The 25623-nt window shown below is 40.2% G+C and overlaps 1 protein-coding gene across 6 annotated transcripts in view; it reads right to left on the reverse strand.

The window, feature by feature from the left end:
* Positions 1-25623, reverse strand: part of AMBRA1 (autophagy and beclin 1 regulator 1) — a 170303-nt gene that overhangs the window by 107151 nt on the left and 37529 nt on the right. The window lies entirely within an intron of this gene.

Below are 25623 nucleotides of genomic sequence, written 5' to 3' on the forward strand. Positions count from 1 at the left end.
ATAAATAAATGAGCTACAAAGCTCCCACACTGGACACGACCACTGTATTTGCTGAATACTACTCTTCTGTGAGAAATGAACAAGTGCTTGAGAGACATGATCTTATTTCTATCTGCAGTATCTCTAGCAGACAAATAGGAGGTTGGGATCAACACAGGAGGGGAAAATTAGGCATACCCACAGATATTCACGTAGTGCCAACATTTATCTTGGTGTTTGGTTTCTCCATGGTATCCTAATCCACATCCCCTTATCTTCTACTCATTCTGCTCTGCCCACACCCTTTTTGTGAGGAGTACACCTCAGCCTTCCTTAACAACTGACAAAAATCTTTAATTATATAATCTAGCCCAATCACAAGTTCAACTGATCACATGTCAATACACCCACATTTTATTGAGCACTTTTTCAGGGCCAGGCAAATACTAAGCACTTCATATATATTTCCTTATTTAAACCTCACCACAACGAAAGGTAGGCATTACTATCCAAACATGAGAACACTGGGCCTAAAAGTTAAGTATATAGCATGTGCACAGGACTATTAAGTTATAGCACCAGGACTCCAGAGAAGGTCAACTTCAAAATGTTTCAAACCACAATGCTATACTGTAGGACCTTCCAGGCTCCCGATAGGTAAAAAGTGCCTATGCTTCCACCGTGAGTTCAGGCTAGAATGTGGGCTTGGTATTGCTGGCTCTTCCTGTTTTTTAAGGGAAGCCAGAAATCTGGACTTATCCATGACATCTCCTAACTGTTAAATTTTAGCTAAAACATTTTTCCCCCTCTTTGTACAAGGGCCAATTAAAACACGTCTGATAAATGTGTCCCAGGAATCCCCCAGTTTGCCATGTCTGCCACACTGCTTTCCAACTCAAATGTGCCTTGGCAGCCAGTCAAGCTCCTGCCATAGAACACGTTTCAAAGGAAATGGTCTCAGAAAGAAATGCATATTGTTCCTCTCCAGCAGCATCTTGCCTGGTTCTCCCGGGAACAGGTCTCCGGCTCCCTGCCAGACTCTTCTTTAAAGCAGATCTGCAGGATAAGGACAGCAGCTACCAATCTTTTCCAATTGAGTTAATTCAATTCACTGTTATTAAAACCAGCTGGCTTTAGGTATAGTCATGTGCAGTCACTTTATCTCAGCAACTGGCTCACCAAAGCATTTCCCCTAACAGCCTGGAGAAGAGATACAGCAGAAACCCTGTCAGGCTGGCTCACTGATGCTCAGGACAACCAACTGTTAAATGATGCTTCTTATCTAGACAAGGCCTTAATACCTCCCCACACAGTCACTTTCTAAACAGTCCTACCACTGAAGGAGAGAATATTACAATGCAACCAATGAGGAAGAGAAGAAAGCAATAAAATAGCATTCTCCAATCTGGGATCTTCAATGATATCACTGTTGACAGCAGCAGAAATGCTGTATCTCATCAATTCTAAGAGACACCCTCCCATTTTAACAGTCTGAAATTGGGACGCATCTGATAATTGTGTGACACGTTTATTTTTTTTAGATTGATTTTATTTATTTATATTTTTTAAAGATTTTATTTATTTATTTCTGAGAATACACAGAGAGGAGAGAGAGAAGCAGAGACACAGGCAGAGGGAGAAGCAGGCGCCATGCAAGGAGCCTGACGTAGGACTCGATCCCAGGTCTCCAGGATCAGGCCCTGGGCCGAAGGCGGCGCTAAACTGCTTGAGCGGGCTGCCCTAGATCTTATTTATTGAGTGGAAGGGAGGTGCAGAGGGAGAGGCAGACTCCCCATTGAGTAGGAAGCTAAAGTAGGGCTAGATCCCATAACTCTGAGCCAAAGGCAGACACTTAACCGACTGGGCCACCCAGGTACACCTGACATAGCTTAATTGGCAGGATTTTTTTCTTTCATTAGGGGCGCACAAAATAATGGCATGTCTTTGAGTTCTGAACTACAGAATATTTGTGAGAAAAAAGGGTAGTGAGAGGAGGTACCTAGACTGGGAAAAAAAGAAAAGTGAAATTCTGAGAAGAGTATCTATTCAGGACTTTTATGCCACCTTAGATAAATACTTATTCACTACTAATGAATTAGTTCTATAGGAATTAGGAAGGAGTTGAATGGAAGCAAGATCTGGGAGCAGCTGACTTCCCTGAACACCAGTAAGTTTGTTCCATCCCAAAAGGGCTCTAGAGTTAGTCCTGAGTATAACTGAGCCCCATCAGGTTATCCTCCAAATGGCTGCTTAGTAAGCAGAAGCCATTTGACAAGGAGCATCCTGCAGAGTGACCAACATATATCTTTCTTATGTACTTCTGCCTGGAAAATGATGCTGTTGAGTTAGGAAGCCAGGATTACCCCCTACTACTATGCTAAGGCAGTGTCAGTATTCAGAGAGATGAGATGACTTTTTAAGGATCCTGTAAAGGAGATTCCTGAACTAGAAGAGTCTGGATTAGATAATTTCAATTTTAATGATTGCATTTTTTAATCCTGCAAAGTCTAATTCCCATCCTAACTTCCTATTTAATTAGAAAGACTTCTTTAAATCAGAGTAAAACCAAAATGTTAATAAGCTTTGTCTCTGGGGTGTCCCTTTGAGGTTCTTTTGGAACATGCATCCCCTGTGCCTACTTACTACAAAATCTGCTGGCATCATTTATGTTCCCCAGACAATAGAGTGGACTGGCAAGCCATATATATGCAGCATTTTAACTGCTAATACACAAAATAAGGAGAGCCAATTATGAATAGCACCCCCACACACTTATCACTGATTAAACATTGAGTTCTCTTCAGTTACAATACAAGTACTATCTGAAGAAATAAAAAGGACCCCTCCAATTGGTATTAACAGAGAAAGAACTAGAGCTACCAGATCAGTAAATGTCACCACCACTCCTAGGAACCTTAAAGAAAGACCTTTCTCTTCTACGGTCCGCTTCCTATAAAGAGCCATCACTGGAGAAATGACATTAGAAAATGGGACAAGATGGCAGCTGTGAGCCTTCTTCTCTGGCCACCACAAATGTGACTTAACCATCATGCAACTCAATACAAAATCAGGTTGGACTTAGGAGGGGCTTAGACAAGCTTGTTCAAGCTTGAAGCTACCATTTCATTTTGACCTGTAATCACAATTCAGAAATATTTGAAAGAGTCACTGAAGCCCTTCACAGGAAGAAAACACAAAAAACTCTTTACAAGTTTGCCTCGTTCATTCATTCTCTGTACCAGTGGTGTCCAAGTGAGTTACACGGAGGTTGTGCTATTCTGACCCACTGGAAAACAGAAAGAAAATATCAGAACTTTTTATTTATAATACAAAACCATAATGTATAATACATACACACACACACGGATTGCTCAAAAGCCTTTTACTAATAGAAGTACTTTTATTAAAAAGTCTTAAGACAAAAAAAAAAGTCTTAAGACCATTGTTCTATCAAACCATATCCTACTTTTAAGAAAATTCAACATATGAAATAAACACAATATATATAAATATAAAAACCATACATTCAAAAGAAGCACAAATACATAAATATAAAAACCATAAATATATAAAAGGATAACCATACTCATACATAGAGCAAAAGAGAGAGATTGGTAAAGCAAATGTAGTAAAATGCTATTTAGGGAATGTGGGTGAAGAGTATATGGGAATTCTCTGCACTATTTTTGCAACTTTTCTGCCAGTCTGAAATTATTTCAAATTAAAAACATTCAAAAAAAATTAAAAACATTCAATATACAAAACTGAAAAGTAAACCACTGAAAACTAAAAAGAAAACTCATTCTCAAAAGAATGACTCACTCCTTAAAAAGGATTTCTCAAAACAGCAAATTGCCCTAATGCCCTAAAGGCAGGTTTGATAAACTACAGGCCCCAAGCCAGCTGACTGTTTTCATAAATAAAGTTTTATTCAAACATAGCCACATCCATTCATTTATATATTGTTTATGGCTGTTTTGAAGCTAGCAAGGCTGGGTAGCCTGGGTGGTGCAGCGGTTTAGCGCCACCTTCAGCCCAGGGCATGATCCTGGCGACAGGGGATCAAGTCCCACATCGGGCTCCCTGTGAGGAGCCTACTTCTCCCTATGCCTGTGTCTCTGCCTCTCTCTCTCTCTCTGTCTTTCATGAATAAATAAATAAAATCTAAAAAAAAAAAAAAAAAAACTAGCAAGGCAGAGCTGAGTAAACCTGACAGGCTTAAAATACTCACTACCTGGTCCTTTACAGAAAAAAATCTGCCCACCCCTGCTCTAATATATTTAATTTACATAAAACCCCTTGAAAGACAAAAAGGAGGGACACCAGGGTGGCTCAGTGGTTAAGCATCTGCCCTGGGTTCAGGTCATGATCCCAGGATCCTTGAATGGAGCTTCCCATCAGCAGGGAGCCTACTTCTCTTAGTCAAAAATAAATAAATAAAATCTTGAAAGAAAAGAAAAAGAAAAAGAAAGAAAAGAAAAGAAAGAAAAAGAGAAAGAAGAAAGAAAGAAAGAAAGAAAGAAAGAAAGAAAGAAAGAAAGAAAAAGAAAGAAAGAAAGAAAGAAAGAAAGGTGGAGTCAAAGGAAATAGAACAGAAAAATCTGAAATCAAAGTATTATATACTAGAGTAAGTTATCAAAAGTTAATATTAAGCCCTTATAGTATCATTGGTCAACAGAAATACAATTCAAGCTGTTAAATTCTTAACATTTTAAATGACTACAACTATTTCTTCCTTTCCTGATTAATACTCTGAATATGTATGTGCAAGTGGGTTCCCTAGATCCACTATATCCTTTGATGAGTAGAAAATTAAAAAAAAAAAATAGTGGAAGCAAGCTCTGGAAAAGAACAAAGTTGTCAGAGCAGATGAGATGGGTCATCTAAAAGAAAAGAACTTTCATTTCAAATCCAGCAGATATCAGAATTGAGAAGCAGAAAGTCTGGGTACCTTTAGACACGTCTAGACAGAATGAGTAAGCCGGTGACAACTTCCTTACTAAACAATTATATCCTGAAGATATCCTTTTAACTAGTTGTCAGATCAAAGAAAAAAAAATCGATATCCTAAAGCAAATAAACATGTTCAAACCTCCTCTAATCACTGGGAATAATCAATTGCCAGAACCGTGTGACCTAGGTGATATGTAAAGCCTGCTCCAAGAACCTAAGATGCCACTGATGTCCCATGCCTAAAGAGTAATTTCCCAGCCTGGCTTTGATGTCTAGGTGATATCTGCTATTTCAGTTCAGGGAAGCCAAACCCAAAACTGATACCTCACTTATGCCTAGACAATAAAATCTAAATTCCTCAGCTTAGCCCCAAAGCTCTGCAGCTGAATTTCCCATTTCTTCTGGATATATGATACACTCTAGCCTGGTGGGTTTCAACCTTTTTGGTTTCAGAACTCCTTTAACATTCTTAAAATTTAGTGAGGACCTCAAAGAGCTTTTGTTTATATGTGTTTTATCAATATTTATATTTGAAATTAAAACTAAGAGGGTTTTTTTTTAGATTTTTAAAATTTATTTGAGAGAGCAAGCGAGAAAGAGAGAGAACATATACACACACACACAGAGGGAGAAGCAGACTCCTCACTAAGCAGGGAGCCTGATGGAGGGCTTGATCCCAGGACCCTAGGATCATGACCTGAGCCAAAGGCGGATGCCCAATCAACTGAGCCACCTGGGTGTCCCTAAAATTGAGAAATTCTTAACACAAGCACATATTCCATTAGCCATCAGAATGATAACCTTGTTACATGTCACAGCGAAAACTCCAATAGAACACCTGTGGAAGAATGAGCATGAAAAAGACAAAGAAGGACTCAGCTCAGCAATATTACAAAAACAGTTTTGACTGCAGGGATCCCGGGCCACTTTGAGAACCATTGCTCTAGCTAAACTAAGCACACCCTCATTATCTCATCTATGTATTTTAGGCTGGGCATTGCTTCTTTCTGGGAAGTTCTTCTTCCCATTTCTGCCTTAAAAAATCCTTCAAAACTCAAACATCTGACTCCTCCAACCAAAAGATCACACTCTCTTCCCAAAGACCCCACTACATTTTGAAACCTCTCTTAAAAGGCCTCTGCCAAGTCACCAGGTACTATCATTACCTATAAGGGTTTCTCTCTGCTACCAGACTACAAAAAGCAAGTACTGGGTCCAAGTAATCTTTTTGTCCCCATTAAAACTCCTATCCTAATTAACATGTGATAAGAGACTAATAAAAACCTGTGAATAGATCAGTAGTCCAAAGCAGATTTGGAAGAATAAGCAAGAAGACATATCTGATTGCCCCTCACCGACCCCATGACTTTCAGACAAGGTTGCTAAATGTCTAAAAATTCACACTAAAATTCCTGAAGGAAGAAGGTCTTCAGAAACTGCTTACATCATGCTTTATCCCTCTGGTCACTTAAGCTGCTCAGGTTAAAGTGCTGACATAGTTGTCCTGATAAAAGCAGTGCAGCCTGGTCCCTGGGAGGCTTATTAAATCACAAAGTCAGAGAGGCTGGCTACTTGCCTAGGAAACTACCACAGATGCTCTTGGGTTGTATATTGCTAAAACAGACCTCACAGGGGAAAGAGGGCAATGTTTTCAGGGGGATGGAGGGGCAGGAGGCCAAAGAAACTTGGATGCACCATTGCCTTCTTCATTTTTGAATCCTGCTCTGCAAGCCCCAATCTTTGCCTTGGCGCATGCCTAGGCTAGGAGATGACAAGCCCTTATTCTTTGTAAAAAATAATTGTGTGTTCTGAAATGACACCTCTATTATGATTTCCAAATTGACATCTCTGCTTTAAAGCGGAGGCACCCAAGCCTCCCCATTTCACACACTGGCAATTATCGTTTAAGCTATCCAACGATAGGCACTCATCTGATCTCTGCAGGGCCCCCTAGTTCTAGGGGTGCACTTACAGCACGATGTTGTTGCCAGTGGAGCCTGGCAGGCAATTTCTGCCCCTGCTGTGGCGTAGACCAAGGTAAGGTGGCACTGCTAAGAGGATGACATCAAGGAAAAAACAGACATACTCTAGAAAGAGCTCACAATGCCTGTCCTATGGATTGGCCTTATTTTACTATCATCAAGCATAAACAATTCATGGAGCTCAAAACAATGCCTTTCACCAGAAGGTCTTTACAAAACATTAACGTATTCTTCAATGCCTCTGTGCAGCAAGAGACAGATGGTAAAGCACCAGAGCACAACATAATCACATATACCAAAAGGAAAGAAGCTGGAAACAGAATTCATATTCAGTACACAACTAGTTATACAAAAGTCTTAACTGAAAAGTCAGCCAGACCCCTCTGGGAAAATCTGACCCTCTGCTGTCTGCCTGGTGGTTTTTTGTTTGTTTTAATTAGGCTCCACACTAAGTGTGGAGCCCAACACAGAGCTTGAACTCACTACCATGAGATCAAGAGTTGGATACTTAATCAACTGAGCCACCAAGGTCCCCCAGGTGGTTATTTTTAATAAAATTATAAAATGATTGGTTGGCACTACGCTTAGCTTTTGTATATCCTTAACACATTACACTATAATTATAAAATTTCAATGTATAATACTTTTGTCAACATTTGAACTCAAAGACTCAGGATAATCTACATGGACATGTTTACTCTCTCTCAAAATTCAATTTCTCTAGGAAACTTGGAAGGTCTGCTTAGAGACCACAGACTTTTTTTCTTTTTTTAATTAGAAATTTAGATCAGGAACTTTTCACCAAAGGATGAGTAAGAATATATCAATGATGACAAGTTCCACAGCTAGTTCTGATACTCACGCATACCCCAACAAGCAACAGCTGTGATATACAGGTTTAGATTTTAATTAAGAGGCAGTACATCCTAATTGACTGGTTTCCTCCAAAATCAAGAGATTTACAAAATCTAATAATCCTAATTTCTCAGCTAATTTTATTCAGCATAATAGATAATTCCAAAAAAGGCTCTCTTTAGACCAACTAATTCTACAAAGACTATATATTGGGTAGAATCATTTACTGCAAATCAGTACACTTCTTTCTAGGTGATTTTTCACATTCATATTCCTAACCTGAAATTTATAAAACCCTTGACCAAGGCCATTTGTTCTTAAACGACAGGCCACTGACCTTGGTATACTGCAAACACTATATATTATAGTATGACGTAAAACCTTAGGGCCAACATCAGGAGGGCAAGAAGTAAATGAAGCCTCACACAAGAATGAGGAAAAAGGAATACACAGTGGGCTGGAGCATTTACTAACCAGAGGCAAAGAGGTAGCCTTCCTGGCTTACGATTGTTCAAATAATGAGGTTTCTGGAGTCTACAGAAATAGACAAGGGGCAGAGACTCCAGCTGGGCCCCCAAACAATCCACTGTTAGCCCTTGAGCAAACACAAAGTTCAGAGTACAATCACTTTCTTACATCCTGGGTTCATTCTGAATGGCTTCTCTTAGTGACATCTGATTTTCACTGATTTGCCTCTGGGGGTATACTACTTGCCCTTCCACCCTGATTCTGTCTTAAGCAGCCTTCTTGATTCCTTTTGGACTCCACATTTGACTCCACTAGAATAATTTCTCCACCGTTTCCCTCTGTCTAGACAACATGAAATTGTCATAAATGACACCTAAAGTACAATTAGTAGAGAAACTGCAATTTCCACTCTCCTCCCCCGTTCCCCAAAAGAATTGCACATTAACGTCCTCCAGTATGTCAATCAAACACTACCGTGAAGATTAACTCTGTGGAGCCTGGAAGCCATTTAATTCCCAGCTTATTAAATATCATGCCTTTCCTCCTCTACCATAATTAGAAGATTCTTTTCACTAATGCTTGTAGTCTCAGAGATCTAAATGCCTGCTATATCAATACCTGTGTAAAAAAAAAATCCTTACAAACACCACTTTGTCCAGCTGCATCTAATATAGGGAAATCACAGAAAAAAGCAAAAAGACAAGACAAAAGAGGAGAGAGGCAATGAGAGGCAATAAGAAAAAGGCATGACTCAAGACCATCAGAACCAGGCAGGGATACCTGGGTGGCTCGGTTAAGCATCCAACTCCTGATCTGAGCTCAAATCTTGATCTCAGGGTCATGAATTCAAGCCCTAATAGTTCAAGCCCTGCTTTGGGCTCCACGCTGGGCATGGAGCCAACTTGGGGAGTTGAGGGGAGAACCAGGCAGTACTAGTACTATTATAACTATAACAAGAATGAGGTGGTTTGAAGACACTGCCAGTTCCTTTAAAAAAAAAAAAAAAAAAAAACTGAAGGAAAGCAAATCATGAAATAACTTTTTGATGGGAGGGGATTCCCCCCAGGGAACATATGGCAATGTCTGGAGAAATAGTTGTTGCAAATGGGTAGGGAGAGTACACTGGAGTCTAGTGGATAAAGGTCAGGGATACTGCTAAACACCCTACAAGGCATAGCACAGACTTCCACAATAAAGAATTATCCAGCCCCAAATGTTAATACTATTAGCTGCTGTGGAAAAACCCTGGTATATCTTAATGGTCTGAGACTAACCAAGAGAAACTCTGAATAACTAATAAATGACACAAGTCAGTGCTTTAGCTTTGAATAAGAATAAAGTTTTTTTTTAAAGATTTTATTTATTTATTCATCATAGACAGAGAGAGAGAGAGAGAGGGAGGGAAAGGCAGAGACACAGGCAGAGGGAGAAGCAGGCTCCATGCCGGGAGCCTGATGTGGGACTCGATCCCGGGACTCCAGGATCATGCCCTGGGCCAAAGGCAGGCACTGAACTGCTGAGCCACCCAGGGATCCTGTTTTGTTTTTGTTTTGTTTTTTAAGTAATCTCTACTTAAGTAATTTGAGGCTCGAACTTATGACCCTGAGGTCAGGAGTCACATGCTCTTCCCAATAAACCAGTTAGGCGCCCCAAGGATACAGTTTAAATTCATAATTTTGTGTCACTTACTACTTATGTGACCTTGGGAAAGTCCATTATCTTCAATGTCCAAATTTAAAGGGAAAACCCGAGATGCCTAGGTGGCTCAGGGGTTGAGCATCTGCCTTTGGCTCAGGGTATGATCCCAGAGTCCTAGGATCAAGTCCCTTATCGGGCTTCCTGCATGGAGCCTGCTTCTCCCTCTGCCTGTGTCTCTGCCTCTCTCTCTGTGTCTTTCATGAATAAATAAATAAAATCTTTAAAAATAAATAAATAAGGGATCCCTGGGTGGCGCAGTGGTTTAGCGCCTGCCTTTGGCCCAGGGCGCGATCCTGGAGACCCGGGATCGAATCCCACGTCGGGCTCCCGGTGCATGGAGCCTGCTTCTCCCTCTGCCTGTGTCTCTGCCTCTCTCTCTCTCTCTCTCTCTCTCTCTCCGTGTGCCTATCATAAATAAATAAATAATTAAAAAATAAATAAATAAATAAATAAAAAATAAAAGGAAATCCCTATTCCACAGGGTTGCTATAAAGAAGAACATACGTATAATAGCACCACACAGTCCAATGAATACCGATTATCCCTTTCTTCCTTGGATTACAACTCCCAAAGTGTTTGCAGGAAATATGACACATTCTGGTTACCCATGTCACTATGCCTAAAAAGGTGGTTTCCCAGAAAGAAAACATGTATCAAGAAGGATGAGTACTATAGAGGCATATAATATATATGGGTATCTATCTGAACCCTAAGAGTCACATGAACATCACTCAAACTGCTAAGAGCAGTCAGCCATTCATCCATCAATCTGTTAGTCTATCCAACCACTGATTCAAATCTCAAGTATTTATTGTCAACCACTGGGTATGTATTAATATATAAAATAGATATGGTCCCTGTAGTAGTCTCCAAAAATGGACCCCAGAGAACCATACTGCTTAGTATTCTTGCCCTTGTATGGTCTCCTCCCACACTGAATCTAGACCAGTCTGTTAGCTACTTTAACCATGAGAATGTGGCAATCTGTGCCAGTTCTGGTCCTAGCCTTTAAGTGAACTGACAGCTTCCATTTCCTTGGAACTGTCACTGTGGAAAGCCTTAAGCTACCAAGTAAAAAGTCTGGCTAGATGGCTGGAAAGGGTACATGGTGAGAGGAGTCCCTGAGATTACATGAAGAGGGAGAAGCCTAGCCATCCCAACGGAGCCTCCAGGTGACTCTAGAGAGACACCAAACAAGACCAACAGAAGAACTTCCCATATGAGCCCAGTCTACCCAAAGAACAAAGGAAGATAATAAAATTGTTGTTTTAAGTCACTAAGTTTTGTTGTGTGGTTTTTTTATACATCAAACAAATGAATGAACTAGTTCCTGATCTTGTAGAACTTTCAAGCTAGTCATAACAGCAGCATTAGAACTAAGTCCATGAGAGATTAGTTCTAATGGCTCAGTTGGTTAAGCATCTGCCTTTGGCTCAGGTCATGATCCCAGGGTCTTGGGATCGAGCCCTGCATCGGGCTCCCTGCTCAGCGGAGGGTGGCCTGCTTCTCCCTCTCCCTCTGCCTGCTGTTCCTCCTGCTTGTGCTTGCTTGCTCTCTCACTCTCTGTGAAATCAATAAAATCTTAAAAAAAATTTTTTTTTGAGATGAGCACTGGGTGTTATGCTGTATGTTGGCAAATTGAATTTAAATAAAATATTTTTTAAAAAGAACTAAGTCCATAAAATTAATTATAAGCCTGAAGTAATCACATCTCTACTCAAAGAAACCTTGGCTATCAAAACAGACCACCAAACAAGACATCTGGAAACAGATCTTAAACAATAAAACTCAGTACAAACTCACTCACAGTGTCCAAAGCACAAGTTCTCAGTATTGGTCAGAAATGTCAATGTCAATTTAGAAAGAATTGCTACTATTTCCTCTCTATCCCAATCAGGCTCTCTCCCCCACCCCCACCCCCTTTTTTTTTTAAGCTTTACTTATTCATTCATGAGAGACACAGACTGAGAGACAGAGGCAGAGACACAGGCAGAGGAAGAAGCAGGCTCCCTGCGTGGAGCCCAATGTAGGACTCGATCCCAGATTCCGGGATCACGACCACAGCCCAAGGCAGGTGCCTAACCACTGAGCCACCCGGTTGTCCCAACACTCTCCCTTTCTGGAACACACTTCCATCCTGGATGGCTCCCTCAATGTAGAAGGTGGCCCTAGAATTTGGGAAATTAAGGCTATTTATGATCCCTCCTTTATCATGGGGCAGGACCAGTTCCTTTTATGTAAATCACTATAAAAGAGTGCAGGAAAGAGGTGCCTAAGTGGTTCAGTTGGTTAAGCAGTCTGACTCTTGATTTCAGCTCAGGTATTGGGCTCCACGTTAGGCAGAACCTACTTAAAAAAAAGTGTCCAGAAAAAAATAATATAATATCTCATTCTCTTGCTATGGGCCAAAATACTTTCTGTATTACTTAACTATCTAACATAGAACTTCACCATGTCCACTGCAAGTGACTAATGGAATTACCTAGCACCAGCTCTATCGCAATAACCATTCTTTATTCACCCTTTATAGGCACCTCACTTTTTTTTTTAAGATTTTATTTATTCACTCACGACAGAGAGCGAGAGCGAGAGCAAGAGCGAGAGAGAGGCAGAGACACAGGCAGAGGGAGAAGCAGGCTCCATGCAGGGAGCCTGATGTGGGACTCAATCCCAGGACACCAGGATCACGTTCTGGGCCGAAGGCAGGTGCCAACCGCTGAGCCACCCGGGGATCCCAGACCTCACTTTTTTATGAACTGTTTTTTTCCAATTTTATATGGTGAGATTTCACAGATATTCTATAAAGCCTGAAGCCCCAAAAATAATACTAAAAAAAAAAAAAATCTATAGGCAATATGCCATAGCAAAGGTTTTTGTTTTGTATTTTGAGCAGGGTAATAGGACAAAGGGAAAAAAGAACAGATATTTCTTGAGCATCTAAACTTGCAAAAGCAACTGGTGCTTAAATCACTTAGCCTTCAAATAATTTTCCAATTGAGAAAATGGATGTTCAGAAAGGCTACTTAAATGCCCACGGTCACACAACAGAGCCAGAAATTGAATCCAGTGTTGCTCAACTCCACTTTCTATTAGAACATGCTATAAGAACAGAGGAGGAGACTGAGAGTTAAAACAATGTTGCATCACACAGGACAAGAGCAAAAGCAAAAATAAAAGGTGACAATGCAAAGGATTTTAGTACACTACAGAGATTTGGGGGAGTGGTGGTAATGGCATTAAAAGAACTCCTAGGTGGTCTAAAATAGTGTTCTCTACCTTAGTGTGTATCAAAACCACCTGGAGAGCTTGTTAAAAATGCAGATTACCTGCCCTCCCTGCCCCCAATGCCCCAAGTTTCTGATTCAATAAACCTGGGGTGAGCCCAGGAACTTGTATTTCTAACAAGTTCCCAGAAGATGCTGATGTTCCTGATCTGGGGATCACACTTTAAGGACCACCAGCCAAAGAGCTCACAATAAACATATTCCAATATACCTACCCCAACTCTCTGACTTCATCATATCCAGGATAGTACCATGTAACACAACTGCCAAATTTAGTGGGTCTATGAGGGACTAAAAAGTCAGGAACTCTGTTAGGATGAATATTACAGCAACACTACTTTGCTTTCAAGGAGCTAACAGAAAAAGATCAGCCCAGCTTCTGCCTTAATTCTTTTTGAAAACTCCTAAGAAGACAGTGTGAAAAAGAATCAGTACAGCATGCAGGAAAGACTGCTAGACTTCTGGGAAGACACTAGATTGGAGAAACTTAAAGAAAAAAAGAGTTCCAGAACACCTGGGTGGCTCAGTGGTTGAGCATCTGCCTTTGGCTCAGGTCGTGATCCTGGAGTTCTGGGCTCAAATCCCACATCGGGCTCCCACAGGGAGCCTACTGCTCCCTCTGCCTATGTCTCTGCCTCTGTCTCTCTGTCCCTCAAGAATAAATAAACATATAACTCTTTTTTAAAAAAAGGGGACACCTGGGGATCTCTGGGTGGCTCAGTGGTTTGGCGCCTGCCTTCGGCCCAGGGCGTGATCCTGGAGACAAAGGATCAGGCTCCCTGCGAGGAGCCTGCTTCTCCCTCTGCCTCTGTCTCTGCCTCTCTTTCTCTCTGTGTCTCTCATGAATAAATAAATAAAATCTTAAAAAAAAAAAAAAAAGTCCATATTACCCAAAGCAATCTATAGATTCAGTGCAATCTCTATCAAAATCCCATTTGCATTTTTTACGGAAAGAAAAAGCTCCCAAAATTCATATGGAATCTCAAATGACCAATAGCCAAAACAATTATTTTTAAGCTTTTACTCAAATTCCAGTTAGTTAGCCAAAACAACTCTGAGAAAGCAAAACAAAGCTGGAGACCTCACACATTCTGATTTCAAAATATATTACAAGCTACAGTAATCGAAACAGTATGGTACTGGTAAAAGGCAGGCACACAGAACAGAATAGAGAGCCTAGATATAAATCGTTGTGTATATGGTCAAAGGATCTTTGACAAAGGTGTCAAGACTCCATGGACAATGGTGGAGCATATGGCTGGCTCAGTCAGTAGAGCATGCTACTCTACTTGATCTCAGGGTCATGAGTTCAAAGCCGAGGTTGGGCATGGAGCCTACAAAAAAAAAAAAAAAGAAAGAAAAGACTACATAGATATTGGAGCATCAATAGTTTCTTCAACAAACAGAGCTGGAAAAACTGGCTATCCGCATGCAAAAGAATGAAGATAGGCCCTTACCTTACACCATACATAAAAATTAACCCAAAATGGATTAAAGACCTAAACACAAGACCTGAAACTATAAAAACTCCTAGGAGAAAACATGGGAAAAACAAAAAGAAAAAAGAAGACATAGGGGAAAAGCTTTATGATACTGGAAAAACTATGATTTCTTAGATATGACATCAAAAGCACAGGCAACAAAAATAAAGATAGACAAACGTGGCTATGTAAAACCTTAAAAACTTATACACAGAAAAGGAAACAATAAAGAGAGTAAAAATGTAATCTACTGAACAGGAGAAAATATTTGCAAACTATTCATTAGATAATGGGTTAATAACCAGAATATATAAAGAACTCCAAAAAAAAAAAAAAAAAAAAAGAACTCCATGGGCAGCCGGGGTGGCTCAGCGGTTTAGCGCCACCTTCAGCCCAGGGTATGATCCTGGAGACCGGGGATGGAGTCCCACATCGGGCTCCCTGCATGGAGCCTGCTTCTCTTCTCTGCCTGTGTCTCTGCCTCTCTCTCTCTGTCTCTCATGAATTAAAAAAAAAAAAAAGAACTACAATTTAACAACAAAAAAACCAAATAACCCAATTAAAAAATGAGCACAGCACTTGAAAAGACATTTATCCAAAGAAGATATACAAATGGCAGCTAGGTGTTTCAGTCAGTTGAGCAATGGACTCTTGATTTCAGCTCAGGTCATGAGTGATCTCAAGCCCCACACTGGGCTCCATCCTCAGCAGGGAGTCTACTTGGGATATTCTTTCCCTCCCCCTTTATCCATTCCCCTCTCCCCCATGCGCGCTTTCTCTCTAAAATTAATAAATCTTAAAAAAAAAATCTACAAATGGCCAACAAGCATATGAAAAGATCCTTAACATCACTTATCATCAGGAAATGCAAATCAAAGCACAATGAGACACCCACTTTGTACCCATTAGGATGGGCACTGCAAGAAAAAAAACAAAACAAAACAGGAAATCACAATGTTGGTGAAGATGCAAAGAAACTGGAACTTTGGTGCATTGTTGGTGGGACTGAAAAATGATGCAGCCACTGTAAAAAACAGTATAGAAGGTCCTCAGGAAAGTCAAAAATAGAACTAGCGTATGATCCAGCAATCTTCCTTCTGAGTGTATATGCAAAAGAACTTTGAAAGAGTTATTTGTCCTCTGCAGAATTATTCACAATAGACAAGACGTGGAAGCAACCTAAATGTCCAACAGACAAATGGATAAAAAAAAATGTATATACATGGAAAATTATTCAGCCTTTAAAAAGAAGGAAATTTTGTCATATGCTACAACATGGATGAAACTCGAGGACAATTTATGAAGTGAAATAAGCCAATTTCAAAAAGACAAATACTGCATGACTCCTCTTACATGAGGTATCTAAAGTAATCAAACTCATAGAAAAAGAAAACAGAATGGCAGTTGCCAGGGATGGGGGAGTGGTGGAAAAAACAGAAAACTGTTCAAGGAGTATAGTGTTCCACTCACACAAAAAGAAAAATTTTAGAGATCTGTTGTCCAACTCTATGTATACACTTAACCATACTGTACATTTAAAAATTAAGAGGGTAAATTGATATTTTTTATCACAAGACCAAAAAAAGGGGGGGTCACATTTGCCACCAGAACAGAGAAAAGATAAAAAGACCACTTTGCTAAGGTGAAGTGATCCAAGGAAACAGCAGGAAGAGAGAGGAAAACTGAGAAATGTATGGGAACATGTGTAAGGGTGGAAAAAAAATAAAAGAGGTATAAAGTTTCATACTTGTACCCTCTGACGCAGCAAAGGAAAAGGGCGCAGTGTTAACAAACTGCGATTGATTCTCTCTTTATGACAAGGTCATGCTTTCAGCTTTTGCTTCCTTTATTATTCCAATTTTCTGCTCTAACTTGATTCTAATTTCCTGGCAGGTGGTACCCAAGCAGCTTTTCACTGGAACCCACCCCTCTATCCAAAGTGCTCGGCTCACAGGGAGAGGTGCAGACATTCTTCACTAAGATTTCATAGTCCATCATCAAAGGAAGGTTACTTTCATACTACATAACCTGACATAACCGAAAGCTGCTCACTAAAGTGTGACCCAGCCAGCAAATAAGCTTGGCACTCCACTTTCCCTCTTTGGAAACAGAGGAGGAGTTTATTAATTGTTGCTATTAAAGAAAGTCAGGCAGCTTCTCAGGTGAGAGGGCTGTCAGCACGTCAGCCCACAGCCAGCAGGGGACCCCTTGCGGGTGAATTAGGCAGGAATTGAGTAGAGAGGATAGTGCAAGGCCAAGTGCCTCCCTCCAGGTGGAGCTGAGTGGTAGGGCACTTGCCTACCCAGGCACTAGGAGGGCCCAATGGACAGAGCATCTGACCCTTAACCTCAGGGCTGAGAGTTCAAGCGCCACGTTGGAGATGGAACCTACTTTAAAAACAAAAATACTGTCTTCACAAAACCATCCACACATTTTGCTTGAGCTAATGCAGAGGTAACCAACATGAAACTGAAATTAAGAAACCAGCCCAGTGCAGATTAAGGTACAAAGAAAGTTCCATGCCTTTACTAAAGGGGCAATTACTACTCAATTCCTGCTGATAATTATGTAGGAATACAAGCCAAATCTAATTTTTTTTTCAAAAGTATCCAGAAATCTGGACTTACGTGGGAAAAAACTGAAATTTTCAGAAACACTGTAAAGGTCAAACAAACACATCTGAAAGTTATTTTTCAATCTCTGGGTTAATGGTACAGGCCCACCCACTAAAGCCAAATTTGCTCACATGAATACATTGTCTGGAATGCTCCCAAAAAAAGTAAAAGATGCACTGGATCCTCCCCTCCCTATAAATTAATAAGAAATCCAAGAGGAGGAGAAGCTACCTGCATAGTTCTAATGAGCTGGGACCGATTACAATAAGCAAAATATATTATGCAAACAGAACCCCATACACCTGGTGTTATTGTCTTAGCAAAACCTCCAACGCACCCTTTAGAGCACTACTGTGCGCAGATACAGTAAAGAAGGGGATCTGAAGGGGGAAGAATGAGTACATGGGAAATTGCTCCCAGTGTATCTGCAGCACACACATAGATCCCACTGTAGTCCCTGTAACACTCCAACACTCTGAGCTGACAGAAGCGATTACATCTTTTCAAGTTCTCAGTGTGTATACAAAGCACACAGCCTGCTCTACACCATTCAGCCCCAGAGAGAGGGATGATGGGGGATAATTTAGATCAGTCTTAACAGGTGCTAATTTGACCTGCAGTGGGAAAAGGGCTGCCTTTTGAGCAAACAGCCTGCAAGGCCTAGAGGCTCACACCCTCCCCCACACCAGGGCAAGCCTCCTCACTTGCAAACAATTCCCAAGACGGATACTGAGCAAGGTTGGAAAACCTTGCTTCAGGGCAGATAGGAGAGGAAACTAGGAAATCTTTATGCACTTACACCTGCTTTTAACCAGCAAAGAATCTTTTAAGAGCCAATACTTAGGACATCTAGTCCAAAGTAGAGAGAGGAGAGAACCAATGCAGGAGTCCCTTACCTGCCTCTTCAGAGCCTTTATTATCATAATGCCTTCTATTACTATAGCACCTGACTCTATTCCAAATCACGTATCATAAAGCAGGGATTGGCAAACCAGGGCCTGTCGGCCAAATCTGGCCTGCTGCCTATTTCTGTACAGCCCATGAGCTAAAAATGGTATTTATATTTTTAAAGAGCTGAAAAACATCAAAAGAAGACTATTTCATGACACGTGAAAATTATATGAAAGTCGCATTTGTGTCTATAAATATAATTTTATTGGAACAGAGCCACACTCATTCACTTACATGTTGTCTCTGGCTGCTTTCATGCTACAATGGCAGAGTTCAATATTTGCAACAGAGACCGTATGGCCTACAAAGCCTGAAATTTTCACTATCTTGCCCTTCACAGAAAAAGTTTGCCAATCTTTGATATAGAGGATATAACCAGGGATCATGCTCAGAATTCAAAAAGGCTCAACTACAGTGACCCAGTTGAGCAGGTGAGCAGTGAAGGAGGGGATCCCTGGATGGCTCAGCAGTTTAGCGCCTGCCTTTGGCCCAGGGCGCAATCCTGGAGTCCTGGGATTGAGTTCCGCGTCAGGCTCCCGCAATGGAGCCTGCTTCTCCCTCTGCTGGCTTCTCTGCCTCTCTCTCTTTCTATGTCTATCATGAATAAATAAATAAAATATTTTAAAAAAAAGGTGAGCAGTGAAGGTGAAAATGATTAATACTAGTACCTCTCTTCCACCCTCCCCTCACCCTATTGCCAAAAAAAAAATGGGTTTTCTAATTACCCCTAAAGACAAGTCAAAAATCTAAGTGTTACTGCCTTAGAATAAGGCAAGAGATGCCCGGTTTCTCTCAGTCATTTAACAAGACCCAGAAGACTAGGTGGCCTAAAGCAGCAAATGAATGTCAAAGATGGAACCAAGGTTATGTCTCCCTCATACAAGATTGATGGAAAAGAAAAGCATGTGAACATCTCCAGGTGGCAGATATTTAGAATTAAGAAAACAAAAATCCTTTTCAACCCTGAGTAACAGGTTCCTGAGAAACCCAGTGGTAAGAGAATTTACCACTGAAAAACTTACAACCTTATGGGACCAAAAAAAAAAAACCAAACCAGGAACAGGAGTCCCAATCTATGAAATTATATTCACTGAACTAAAACAGGAAACAGAAAATATCTTAAATTAGTAACAATGAATACTGTACAATTAATTTTCATTTACCATTAGCAATGTTCCTACTTTTCGGCCCCAGCAATTTCACTTCTAAAAATTCATCCTCCTCTAGAACACATGCACAAGTACACAAAGATGACACAGCAACTGTCTGTGAAAAGCAAAAAACAGAAACAATCCAGATTCTATCGACAAGGCACTGATTAATTATAGTCCATCCGATTGCTGGAATACTATGCCACTGTCAAAAGGAATACAACAGATCTATATATTTACCAACATGGAAAAATGTCCATGACATATTAAGTAAAATATGTAAATGGTAGAACAATAGATTTAGTATGATCCTGTTTTTACAAATAAAGAAAAAAATGTGTTTTTACTTACATAGAAAAAAAACTCTGGAGTTAACACATAAATTGTTAACTGATTAGCACTGCAGAGAACATTTTTTTTTATATCACACATTTCTGTAATGTTTGAATTTTTACAAATGAATTTGTATTTGTTTTATAAGCAGAAAACAACAGACGTTTCAAAATTTCCACTGATTATCTCTCACTAGAGCTTTTTGAGGCTTTCTCTCACTGTTTCAATAACATGCCATTATGGGTTGGGGGGGGTGTCAAGGCTTTGTTGCAGATAAGACTGCCTGCTAAGAGGCTTGCTTGCTTTATTTATTTAGCAACTCTTCATCCAAACATTTATGGCCTTTCTAATTCTGACATAATCATTGACTCCCGCCTTCTGGTTTTACCAGTCTCAAGACACAAATTAATCTAAAAGCGTGTGATGTTGCCTAACTTTAATTTACCCTATTTAGCAGAGCTCTTCAGTCTATTCTCAATCAGCAGCCACAGTGATCCTTTAAAAATATAAGATCATGCTACTCTGCTTCCGATGGCTTTCCAAACCACTCTGAGTAAGAGGTAAAATCCTTTAAATGGTTTAGAAGGCCCTGCATAATCCACTCCCCATCACCTCTCTACCTTCATCTTCTATCACTCTACCCTTTTCTGTGCTCCAGCCAAGGGTCTCAGGGATTTTTGCATTTGCCCTTCTCTCTTCTAGAATGCCCTTGCCCTCAATGTTTAGAGTTTACTCCCTTACTTCTTTGAGGTCTCTGCTCCAATATCACCTTCCCAGACTTCCTTTGATCCCCTATTTAACACTGCAAACTTCCACCCCAGTACCTCCTACGTTTTAAAATATTCTTCTCCATAGAACTTACCACCACTTGGCATACTGGCTAAATATTATATCTATTTGTTTGTCGTCTTCCTCTCATTAGAACGAGAGATTTACTGTAGGTGCTTAGTAAACATTTGTTAACTAAATGTATAAATGAATGAATCAATCAGAGTAATTATTTCACTAGCCCAATGCCCAGAGTTATAATAAGAGCCTCACTCACCTGTGACAGCCCTTGCCATAGTCCCAGGTGACTACAGGACTCAGTCCCACCTCTAAGGCCTGGTTTTAACTTCCCCCAGCTTCCCCTACATCTTTCTAAATACTAATCTTCTTATTCCACCATCAGTTTTGTCTTCTTTTTGATTCCTCAATACCTGCTTCTCTCTATTCCCAGAACAAATCATGATTTGGTCATATCACAAATTAATTCCTCTTGGTTGAGAATTCTTCCCTATTTGTCCTCAAATGCCAAAACTTCTGAGTAAGAAGAACTCAAAAGTTAGGAAGGATTTATTGTAACTTGAATACCAAAGACAACAATTTCACCAACCTTTTAGGGGCATAATTAGAGGTAAAGCAAAACTCTATCTTAATTATAAGAATTATGGCCCCCCACAAAAAAGAACATAGTATCTCAAAACTAAAAAAATGTAATAATTTTAGTAATGCTCAGATACCAAAACGAAAAAACTTAGAGCACCTGTTTTCTCAAATTCAGAACACCCTACTCTAAGCAGATTCAGTGAAAGCCTTTCACAGAAACAAAGGACCAATGGGAAACAGAACCTTCACATTTAATTTGGCTTACCTGCATCTAATTTGGACTCTATCAAGACCAACTATTTCATCATTGAGACTGCGAAGACTTTTTCCTGTGGCTTTTAAGTTTTTTTAAAAGTAATCTCTATAGCCAATGTAGGACTTGAATTCAAGATCCTGAAATCAAAAGTCACATGCTCTGCCAACTGAGCTCAGTCAGGCACTCTGAGACTGCAGAGTCTTTAAGGAGAAACAACAACACTGACTGGCAGAGGTATTGATATCAATGAAAGGCCAAGCCACAGACCAACAAAATGGTATCAAGAAGCAGCTGTACAGCCAATATCTCTGATGAATATCGATGCAAAAATCTTCCACAAATACTTGCAAACTGGATCCAATAACACATTTAAAAAAATGATTCAGCGGGGGGTGGGGGTGACGGGCACTGAGGGGGGCACTTGATGGGATGAGCACTGGGTGTTATTCTGTATGTTGGCAAATTGAACACCAATAAAAAATAAATTTATTAAAAAAAAAAAGATTCACTGAGCGCCTGCGTGGCTCAGTGGTTGAGCATCTGCCTTCAGTTCAGGTTGTGATCCTGGGATCAAGCCCACATCAGGCTCCTCACAGGGAGCCTGCTTCTCCCTCTACCTGTGTCTCTGCCTCTCTCTCTCTCTCTCTCTGTGCCTCTCATGAATAAATAAACAAAATCTTAAAAAAAAAAAAAAAAAAAAAAGATTCACTACAATCAAGTGGGATTTGTTCCTGGGTTGCAAGGGTGGTTCAATATTTTCCAATCAACCAACCAAAGTGGTACAACACATTGAATGAGAAAGGAATCATATGATCATTTCACCAGACGCAGAAAGAGCATATGACGAAGTACAGGATCATTCATGATAAAAACCCTCAACAAAGTAAGTTTAGAGGGAACATACCTCAACATAATAAAGGCCATATAGCAAACATCATCCTCAATGGAGAAAAACTGAGAACTCATCCCCTAAGGTCAGGAACAAGATAGGGATGTCCATTCTCACCACTTTCATTCAACATGGTACTGGAAGTCCTAGCCACAGCAATCAGATAACAAAAAGAAATAAAAGGAATCCAAATTGGTAAAGAAAAAGTTAAACTGTCACTATTTGCGAATGATATGACACTATATATAGAAAACTCAAGATTCCACAAAAAAAAACTGCTAGAATAAACAAGTCGCAAGATACAAAATCAATGTGCAGAAATCTGTTGCATTTCTATACACCAGTAATGAAGCAGTAGAAAGAGAAATTAAGAAAACAATCCGATTTATAATCACATCACAAATAATAAGATACCTAGGAATAAACCTAACCAAAGAGGTGAAAGACTTGTCTGTCCTCTGAAACCTATAAAACACTGATGAAAGAAACTGAGGATAACACAAAGAAATGGAAAGACATTCCATGCTCATGGATTAGAAAGACAAATATTGTTAAAATGTCTATACTAACTCAAAGCACTCTACATATTTAACTCAATCGCTATCAAAATACCAACATCAGGGATCCCTGGGTGGCGCAGCGGTTTAGCGCCTGCCTTTGGCCCAGGGCGCGATCCTGGAGACCTGGGATCGAATCCCACATCGGGCTCTCGGTGCATGGAGCCTGCTTCTCCCTCTGCCTGTGTCTCTGCCTCTCTCTCTCTCTCTCTCTCTGTGACTATCATAAATAAAAAAAAAAAAAAAAAAAAAAAAAATACCAACATCATTTTTCACAGAACTAGGAGAAACAATCCTAAAATCTGTATGGAACCACAAAAGATCTCATATAGCCAAAACAATCTTAAAAAAGAAAAGCAAACTGGAGGCATCACAATTCCAGACATCGAGTTATCTTACAAAGCTATAGTGATCAAAACAGTATGGTAGTGGCACAAAACCAGACACATAGATGAATAGAAAATCCAGAAATAAACCCACAATTATGTGGTTAATTCATCTTTGACAAAGTAGGAAAAAATATCCAATGGGAAAGACAGTCTTTTCAACAAATGGTATTAGGAAAACTGGAAAACTACATGCAAATGAATGAAACTGGACTTTCTGGGCAGCCCAGGTGGCTCAGCGGTTTAGCACCGCCTTCAGTCCATGGCATGATCCTGAGGACCCAGAATGAGTGCCACATCGGGCTCCCAGCATACAGCCTGCTTCTCCCTCTGCCTGTGTCTCTGCCTCTGTGTGTGTGTGTGTGTGTGTCTCATTAATAAATAAAATCTCAAAAAAAAATAAAAGAAACTGGACTTTCTTACACCATACACAAAAATAAATTCAAAATGAATTAAAGACTTAAATGTAAGGGACACCTGGGTGGTTCAGTGGTTGAACATCTGCCGTTGGCTCAGGGCGTGGTCATGGGTTAAGTCCTGCATAGGGCTCCTGGTGAAAAGCCTGCTTCTCCCCCTGCCTCTCTATGTCTCTCATGAAGAAATAAATAAAATCTTAAAAAAAAAAAAAAAAAAGACTTCAATATGAGACCTAAAACCATAAAAATCCTAGAAGAAAGCAAGACAGTAATTTCTCTGACACTGGCTGGAGCAACTTTTTTCTAGACAGGTCCCCTGAGCAAGAGAAACAAAACCAAAAATAAAGTTTTGGACTACATCAAAATAAAAAAGGTGTCTTCTGTGTACAATTCTAGGTAATGCTACTTCATTTATTCAACAAGAAATTATTAAGGCAACAACTCTCTGAAGGCTAAAGGATGTAATACAGTAATGCGTTTTTTCTTTTTTTACTAAGCCAAAAAGAATTTATACTGCATAATGAATCATAGAGGATATAATTTCAATTCCATTTGTTGAATTCAACTAATATTTGTTGAGCACCTATGATGTGCCAGGTAGTATTTTAGGGACAGCAGGAATACAGACATAATCGCTGCCTCAAGGGGCCTCATTGATAGAAAGGGAAACAAATACTTTTCTGTCATGTGTACAATATTGCAAGTTAAGTATCTACATCTAGTACAAACAACAAAGAGAAAGTGATTATTTGGGACATTCAGGGAGGTTTTCTCAAAGGAAAAGGTGACAGCTGTGTTAGGTTTTGAATAATAAATCAAGTATACACTCATCCAAAAGAGTGCAGCAAAGCTACTAAAGATGGACCCCTCTCTGTATTATGATCAAGCTGCAAAGACTTGTGCTTTCCTAATTTCTAGGTTACCTTCTCCCTCTTATGGATCTATGACTAGCCCTGCAAGAGCTCCCCGGAAAATCCCCATGTGACTAGAGCTAAGGCATCAAACAAGTTTGTTGGACCACAAAGCCTCAAGAGGCTTCAGACTGCTCCAAACTCCAAAGCAATTCCCTCACAAACGTCTAAAAAAAAACCAAGAAATCATATGAGGGCTTCCAACTCTAACCTTTAATGTTCTGGGCCAAATTTCCCCAATCTTCTTTTATCATAAGGGAAAAGTACAGATCAAGATATCAGTTCTCAGAACACATTCAATCTTATTAAATACTTCAGAAGAAAAGCCTTGTCACCTTTCTGGAGAAGGAATGCAGACAGAATTTAGCTGAGGAAGATTTGGCCCAGATTTTGATCTTCCATTTGTTGGAATTTTTACAGTGAACTTCCCTAACTGGGATCACTCCCAAATAGTGCAGTTCTATGGGCAAATAACTAAAACAGTGTTTCTCCTGTATCCTTAAAAACATTGTATTGGTTACACTTCTCTCAAGAAACAATATTTACAAATGATTTATCAAACCTCCAATTTCTTACAAAGAGAACTGACTGAAGAGCCACCACCCTCATCCCACCTCTGCCCACCCCCCCACCCCACCCCACCCCCCCGTGCGCCCCGCACCCAGGGAATGAATGATCTACAGGAGCAATAGAGGTTCTGATGGAAAAAACTCAATGCATGAAAGCACTAATTTCAATGAAAAAGAGGAAAGAGTGCCCTTCCTAGGATCTAGGGGTTTGAAACCCACTGTTGTTATAAGTACATCTTATTTTTTTTAAAGATTTATTTATTTATTCATTCATTCAGAGAAAGCGAGAGAGAGGCAGAGACACAGGCAGAGGGAGAAGCAGGCTCCATGCAGGAAGCCCGATGTGGGTCGATCCCGGGTCTCCTGGATCACACCCCGGGCTGCAGGCGGGGCTGCAGGCGGAGCTAAACCGCTGCGCCACCAGGGCTACCCTATAAGTACATCTTAAACAGTCATTTCCGCCCTGTGTATCTAAGTTTTCTCAGTAAAAAAAAAAAAAAGGGGAGGACTTAAATACACTC

This window comes from Canis aureus, chromosome 21 (assembly GCF_053574225.1).
Source record: "Canis aureus isolate CA01 chromosome 21, VMU_Caureus_v.1.0, whole genome shotgun sequence".
NCBI lineage: Eukaryota > Metazoa > Chordata > Mammalia > Carnivora > Canidae > Canis > Canis aureus.